Source organism: Coffea eugenioides, chromosome 8 (assembly GCF_003713205.1).
Source record: "Coffea eugenioides isolate CCC68of chromosome 8, Ceug_1.0, whole genome shotgun sequence".
NCBI lineage: Eukaryota > Viridiplantae > Streptophyta > Magnoliopsida > Gentianales > Rubiaceae > Coffea > Coffea eugenioides.
Window position 1 is genome coordinate 8,496,745 of NC_040042.1, and position 6,866 is coordinate 8,503,610.

General features: G+C 40.2%; 2 long non-coding RNA genes across 2 annotated transcripts; both read left to right on the forward strand.

Moving 5' to 3' along the window:
• Positions 1–4,220: 4,220 nt before the first annotated feature.
• LOC113781716 lies at positions 4,221–5,383 on the forward strand. The gene is made up of 3 exons (XR_003469661.1): positions 4,221–4,235; positions 5,121–5,243; positions 5,370–5,383. It is a non-coding gene; the product is annotated as an uncharacterized LOC113781716 (long non-coding RNA).
• Positions 5,384–5,763: 380 nt separating this feature from the next.
• Positions 5,764–6,510, forward strand: LOC113779162. The gene is made up of 3 exons (XR_003469443.1): positions 5,764–5,843; positions 6,116–6,182; positions 6,277–6,510. It is a non-coding gene; the product is annotated as an uncharacterized LOC113779162 (long non-coding RNA).
• The last annotated feature ends 356 nt before the right edge of the window (positions 6,511–6,866 follow it).

A 6,866-nucleotide genomic window follows, 5' to 3' on the forward strand; every position in this document is an offset into this window, starting at 1 on the left:
TGCAAACTGAAGCCTACCAAACCCCTGGGAGTAACTGTGGTTGATGGCACAAAGCTGTATAGTAGGAATATTTGTAGCCCTTTGATATGGAGAATGGACGGATTGGAGTTCCAGCGTCAGGTGAGGACATTGAAGTTAGGGGGAAGTGATATGGTGATTGGAGTAGACTGGTTGAAGAAATATAGTCCAGGGGTTTTTGATTTCAACTCACTGTTCATTCAGTTCAATAAAAATGGTCAAACAGTAACATTAAGTAGTGTTGTGACGGGAAGTTGAGTTTGTTGAGAGGCAGTAAGGCAAAACAGTGGTTCAGGAAACACAATTATGGAGTCTTGGGATGTATATGTTCCAGTACGGAGAGTTAACAAGGGGAGGATGAACCTGTCCCTAAAGAAGTGGTGGATTTGCTAGCTGAATTTGAGGATGTCTTTGCAGAACCTAAGGGACTACCCCCACCAAGATCCCATGACTACCAAATCATTCTTAAGGAGGGTGCTCAGCCCTTCAAGTTAAGGCCATATAGAATCCCTTACATTCAGAAAGCAGAAGTAGAGAGACTGGTTAAGGAAATGCTAGAAAATGGGATTATACAGGCTAGCAATAGCCCTTTTGCTTCGCCCATATTGTTGGTCAAGAAAAAAGATGAAAGTTGGAGATTTTGCGTAGACTATAGGCAGCTGAACGAGTTGACTATAAAGGATAAGTACCCTATGCCTTTGATTGATTAACTCATAGATGAACTATATGGAGCAAAATACTTCACGAAGATTGATTTAAGGGCTGGTTACCATCAAATAAGGGTTAAAGGCACGGATATCTTCAAGACAGCTTTCAGAACACATCAAGGCTTGTACGAATTCAAAGTCATGCCATTTGGCTAATTAATACGCCAGCTACTTTCCAAAACTTGATGAATGATATATTCAAGCAGGAATTGAGGAGGTTTGTACTTGTATTTTTTGACGATATTTTAGTATATAGTAGAAGCTTAGAGGAGCACCAACTGCACCTCAGAATTGTTCTGGAGAGGTTGAGAGCTCAGCAGCTATTTGCAAAAAGAAGTAAGTGTTCATTTGCACAGCCAAAAGTGGAATACCTTGGCCACATTATTAGCTCTGAGGGGCTGGCTGCAAATAACAGTAAGGTTGAGAGTATGACTAACTGGCCAAAGCCAACATCAGTGAAACAGATGAGAGGATTCTTAGGGTTGACAGGGTACTACAGGAAATTTGTAAGAGGTTATGCGGCCATTGCTAGGCCACTGACTGACATGCTTAAGAAGGATGCATTCGTATGGACTAATGCTTCAGAGGAAGACTTTGATTTGCTAAAAATAGCTATGAGTTCCACTCCTGTGTTGGCACTTCCAGACTTCATCAAGCCATTTGTTGTGGAAACAGATGCTTGTTATGGGGGTATTAGGGCAGTCTTAATGCAGGAGAAAAGACCTCTAGCTTACCTAAGCAAAGCACTAGGGCCAAGGCACCTGGGCATGTCTATTTATGAGAAGGAACTCCTAACTGTGGTAACTGCTATCAACAAATGGAGACATTATCTGGAGGGCCATCACTTTATCCTTAAAACTGATCATCAAAGCTTGAAGTTCTTACTGGAGCAACGTATCACTACTCCCTTGCAGCATAAATGGCTTACTAAGTTGCTTGGATTGAGTTATGAGATACAGTTCAAGAAAGGAGCTGAGAATGTAGTAGCTGATGCCTTGTCTAGGAGAGGGGTGGATCAAATGGAGTGTGCAGTCTTAACCACCGTGGTACCAGCCTAGTTGCAAGAAGTGGTTGACAGCTACAGCGAGGATGCAGATGTGCAGACTAGAATTCAAAACTTACTGTTGGCTCCTACTGAGAACACTGAGTATAGCTACCAAAATGGTATATTGAAGTATAACAGAAAAATTTATATTGGAGGAGGAGGAGACATAAAAAGGAAAGTGATCCAAGCAATTCATGCTTCCTATATGGGGGGGGGGCATTCTGGAGCACAGACTTGCTACTTGAGAGCTAAACAATTTTTCTACTGGCCACGCATGTTGGAGGATATCAAAAGGGTGGTGCAGGAGTGTGATGTGTGTAGCAGGTGCAAACATGAGAATGTTGCTTAACTAAGGCTGTTACAACCTCACCCAGTTCCTTAATACTCTTGGAGCCATGTCACCATGGACTTCATAGAGGGACTTCCAAAATCTGAGGAGAAGGATGTAATTATGGTGGTAGTGGACAGGTTGACTAACTATAGCCATTTTTTGAGTCTTTCCCACCCAATTAGTGCTGCTGGGGTAGCCAAACTTTTCCTTGATATAGTCTGTAAGTTGCATGGAATTCCTCAAAGTATAGTGTCTGATAGAGATAAAGTATTCACTAGCCAGTTTTGGCAGGAACTTTTTCGACTTTTGGGGTCTAAATTGCACTTTAGCTCGGCGCATCACCCTCAAAGTGATAGATAAAGCGAGAGGGTGAACCAGTGTGTAGAAATGTATTTAAGGTGCATGGCTCATCAGAAACCCAAGTCTTGGCACCAGTGGCTGGCTTTTGCAGAATGGTGGTACAATACTTCATACCACTCCTCCATTAAGATGACCTCTTTTGAAGCTCTTTACGGGTTCAAGGCTCCACAACTGGCCATCGGACCCTACTTGCAAACCAATGTAGCAGTAGTGGAAGACTACGTGCAGAACAGACAGGTTATGGAGGAAGTGCTAAAGGAAAATCTGGAGCAAGCTCAAGCAAAGATGAAGCAGTATACAGATAACAAGAGATCAGAAAGGACATTTGCTGTAGGAGACTGGGTGTTTTTGAAATTACAGCCATATAGACAACTCTCTGTGGCTCTTAGAAAGAACATGAAACTTGCTGCCAGATATTACGGACCATATCAGGTCACAGAAAGGATTGGAGTTGTCGCTTATAGGTTGAAATTACCAGAAGGCTCGAAGATTCACCCCGTTTTCCATGTGTCATTGTTAAAGAAGAAAGTGGGAGAAAAAGTGGTGCCCAGTGCAGCTTTGCCATATCACTACAACAAAAATGACCTTTTCTGACATGTCTATAAGGACACTTACTGGTTTATGTCATTATAGCATTTCTATTATGACATTTATTATCAACTTAATAATATATGCTCTAATTTTTATTTTATTTTATCTGATATAAAAATAATAATGTATCTTTAGGCTCTCTATCATAACACTTGTGAAAATGTGAGATACATCAAGAAAAATTAAAACACAAAACGACGTGGTTTAATTTTAGCGGAAGATTCTTTGCCTAAACACTTAAGTGAATCTCAAAACTTCATTTTGCCTCCTCGTGAAATTTTGTTTCTTCTTATCTCTCTCACAAACTCTCTCTCTCTCTCTCGGCAAACTCTCTCTCAAAACTCTTGGTCAAAATTTTGCTTTCCCCGCAGAATTTTCTTACCAATTTATGCCCTCCGCCTCTCTCGGCCACTCTCCTGTCCTCTGCCTTACTGAATAATGCAGAAGCTAGGGGAAGCCCTGGTCGATCTCCCCAACATTTCTAATTTCCAAACTGGTGTCCGCCGAAAATTAGGGCTCTGAGTCTGAGAGAGGCCTTAGATTTAGGGCGGTATTCGCAGCATCTGCACTTATTCTTTCTTGGATTTCAGCGATCAGCGGCAAATGTCGCCTCCTCCTGGACCCTACTCCAGCACCAGCACTCTCGTCTTGGTAAACCATCCGCTAATTTTTCTCTAATTTTTCTCTAATTTCATTTTGTTTACTTTTGTCTGATTTTGAGTTCTTTTTGGATAATTATTTTGTGTCAGTTGGTGATTTGGGGGTTGAGGGTGGATGTTGGGGGTTGAGGGTTTTGGGAAGGAGAAGGTAAAAAAGGTAGAGGAGGTGATATGGTTGTGGAAGGGAGTGAAGAGGTGGAGGTGGTGGCGGTGATGGGTGGTGGAAGAGCGGCGGACGATGAGGTGGTGGAAGCTGTGGTTGTTGGCATAGGAGGAGAGGATGATGGTGGTGGTTGCTGCAGAAGTTCTGGTGGTTGAGGAGTGGATGCCGGTGGTGTTGGCATCTGAAAAAAGATTCCAAAGTAGAAGGTAGTATTGATGCTGTAAAAGATTCCAAAGTGCACATGACTAAGACAACGTCGGTCCTTAGTGGTAGTTTGTTAATGTTATCCTGATGAGTGACGAGAAGCCATTGGGAAGTCTGCATCTATATTATGTACTCCTAACATCTAGCAGCGGACAAGGTATTTTTCTATTCGTGTCAGCGATAATCTATAGGCTTAAAAGAAGAATTAAAGCCAATATATGAAAGGTCTTCCTACAATGATGATGCATGACAATGACATGATCACGAATTAAATTTGTTATCAAATCGAAGTGGATAAGAAATGTAGGGAAAGAATGTTGCAATTGAGACAATGTTTGACAGAGAGAAGGCATTAAAATAAAGAAAGAGATAGGCCTCTGTTATCAAGGCAAGGACTCTTTTGTAGTCTTGTTAAGTGGCTATTTGTACAATTGGTATTGGTAGGCTCTTGGATATTTTTCCTTTAGTTATGGAAGGGGTAGTTATCAAAACCTGCTTCGATCATTTTGTGACAGCTTCAATTCAACTGATTGCTGCTACCATTGGAACTCTTTAATTTAATTTATTAGCCAGCCAAAGTCAGGAGTTGGCTAATAAATTGGTTGTAAGTTTAGTTATGTGTTTGGTATGCACAAAAGTCCGCTGCTGAAATCGCAGCAGACGGAGACAGATACAGAGAGAGAGAGAGGATTATACATATGCATATATCTTTCTTGCGTATAATGTAAGTTTAATAATACCTAAAGGATGATCAAACCTAAAGATGAAGGAGTTGTTAGAAACCTTAAAGAGAGATTTCTGAAATTATCTCTAAAATGGAAGATAAACTAACCGTGTTGGATTTGTTAAGAAAGCATGAGAATTGATTTCGAAGTCAAATTGCAATATTTGAGCGATATACTCTATTTGTTTTCATATGTTAGTCATGAATTATAATTAATTACTTGCAGTCAGTCCCTTAAATGTTAGATCAGAACCAAAAAAATATGTGATGTTTTCTGATAGGGAAACATTTTGTAATGTGTGATGTTTTCTGCATCAGGTGAGGAAGGTGGATATGCTTGAAGAAGTCACTGTTATCTGGTCTGAGAAGGTTAAGGACGAATTGGTGTTGGATGGCAATGACATTGAGCTTGTTTCCCGATCTGCTGCCCTGATAAACCAAGTCAGAGACACTCTGTGCCATATTTATGATATTTGAATCTACAAGTTTTGTTCCTTGTCACTTGTCTTTAAAATGTAGTTCATCTGGCTAAATAGCTAATATACAACCTTTTCTTATTGTGGACAGAAATGCCATGTGAAGAACAAAGATATCCGGAAGTTCCTTGATGGTATCTATGTCAGTGAGAAGGGGCAAATAGCCGAGGAGGAGTGAGAGTTAGTGGCCTACATTTCTTGATCATTTTCTTGGATTGATTCCTTTTTATCATATCAAGATGCTTGTGGGGATTTCTTAGAGATGACTTCTATTTTGAACTTAAAATAGAAGTCATGTTTTTTGGAGTATATATGCTTGCTTTTAGTGGTCTACTTTAGTGTTTTCTTATCTGTATTTAGAATGTATCAGCAGTGTTTTCAACCACTTGCTTGACGATAGCCCATTGCCTGCTAACAATTTAGTTCATCAGTGCTTGTTGCAACCTTTTCCAGTACACACTCACTAAATGGAAAAGGATCTACGGGAGGTGGAAAGCTGAGTCGAATTGGTGAAGTAGAGAAGGGGCTGTTGACGCTAATTTCCTCAGATGCTCCTGGACTTCAGGTGTTGTAACCTATATTTGGACTTTTTTTTTTAATGATCAGTAGTTAGGTTGCAACAATATATACTAATTTCCTGGATTCCTTTTTAACTGCTTATACATTTTTTCTACATTTCAACTAGATCATTTTTGGAATTGTAATGCTTCAACACTTTGTTTTTCTTGATTAATTATCCACCAGTTCTTTCCTATTATTTCCAGGTTTGTGACCCCCATGGCCGCTGGTACCTGGCTGATAGTGGCTTTGTTCTTGGGGACCTTTTATTTCTCACAGGCAAGGCTCTCATCCATGCTACAGCTGGTCTGAGGCCTGCGGTTTCACATCGTTCTAGTGGCGGAAGGTAGATATTGGTGCTTAAGTGTAATTTGATAGTTGCCCAAGAATGTCATAGGTTGAAGAAATTTCTCAACTGATCAGTACACTTTGCCCTGCAGGACATCTCTCGTCTTTAGGCTCATGCCACAAGGCAATGCAATACGTGATTGTTCACCAATTGCAGCAGCTGGTCATGTCATTCCTCAGAGTTATGTGCCAATCTCTGTAACCCAGTTTATTGATGCTATAATAGCACTTGTTATGTGCCAATCTTTGTAACCCAGTTTATGGGTGCTATAATAGTACTTGTTATGTGCCAATCTCTGTAACCCAGTTATGTGCCAATCTCTGTAACCCAGTTTCGATTAGCTATGTTAGTACTTGTTACTGACACTTAGTTCAATAAATGATATTTGAGCATTAGCTTTTGCTTTTATTTGAGCATTAGCTTTTGCTTTTGCTTTTAAATTACGACAATATTCTATTCTTTGGGATAATTTTACAAGTCCTTTGGGTATATGGTTGACGGAATGTATAGCAGGAAGCACAATCAGGTTGCTTCTTTATTTAAAAAAAAAAAATCCGGGCAGTTAAAAGTGTCAGCATAGCTCAACAACTTCGACAATATTCTGATACTTTCCATTGTTAAGAAAATGGATTTTTGTTGGCAGATGAGATGCTATAATAGCATAGTTTTCCTAACACCTTG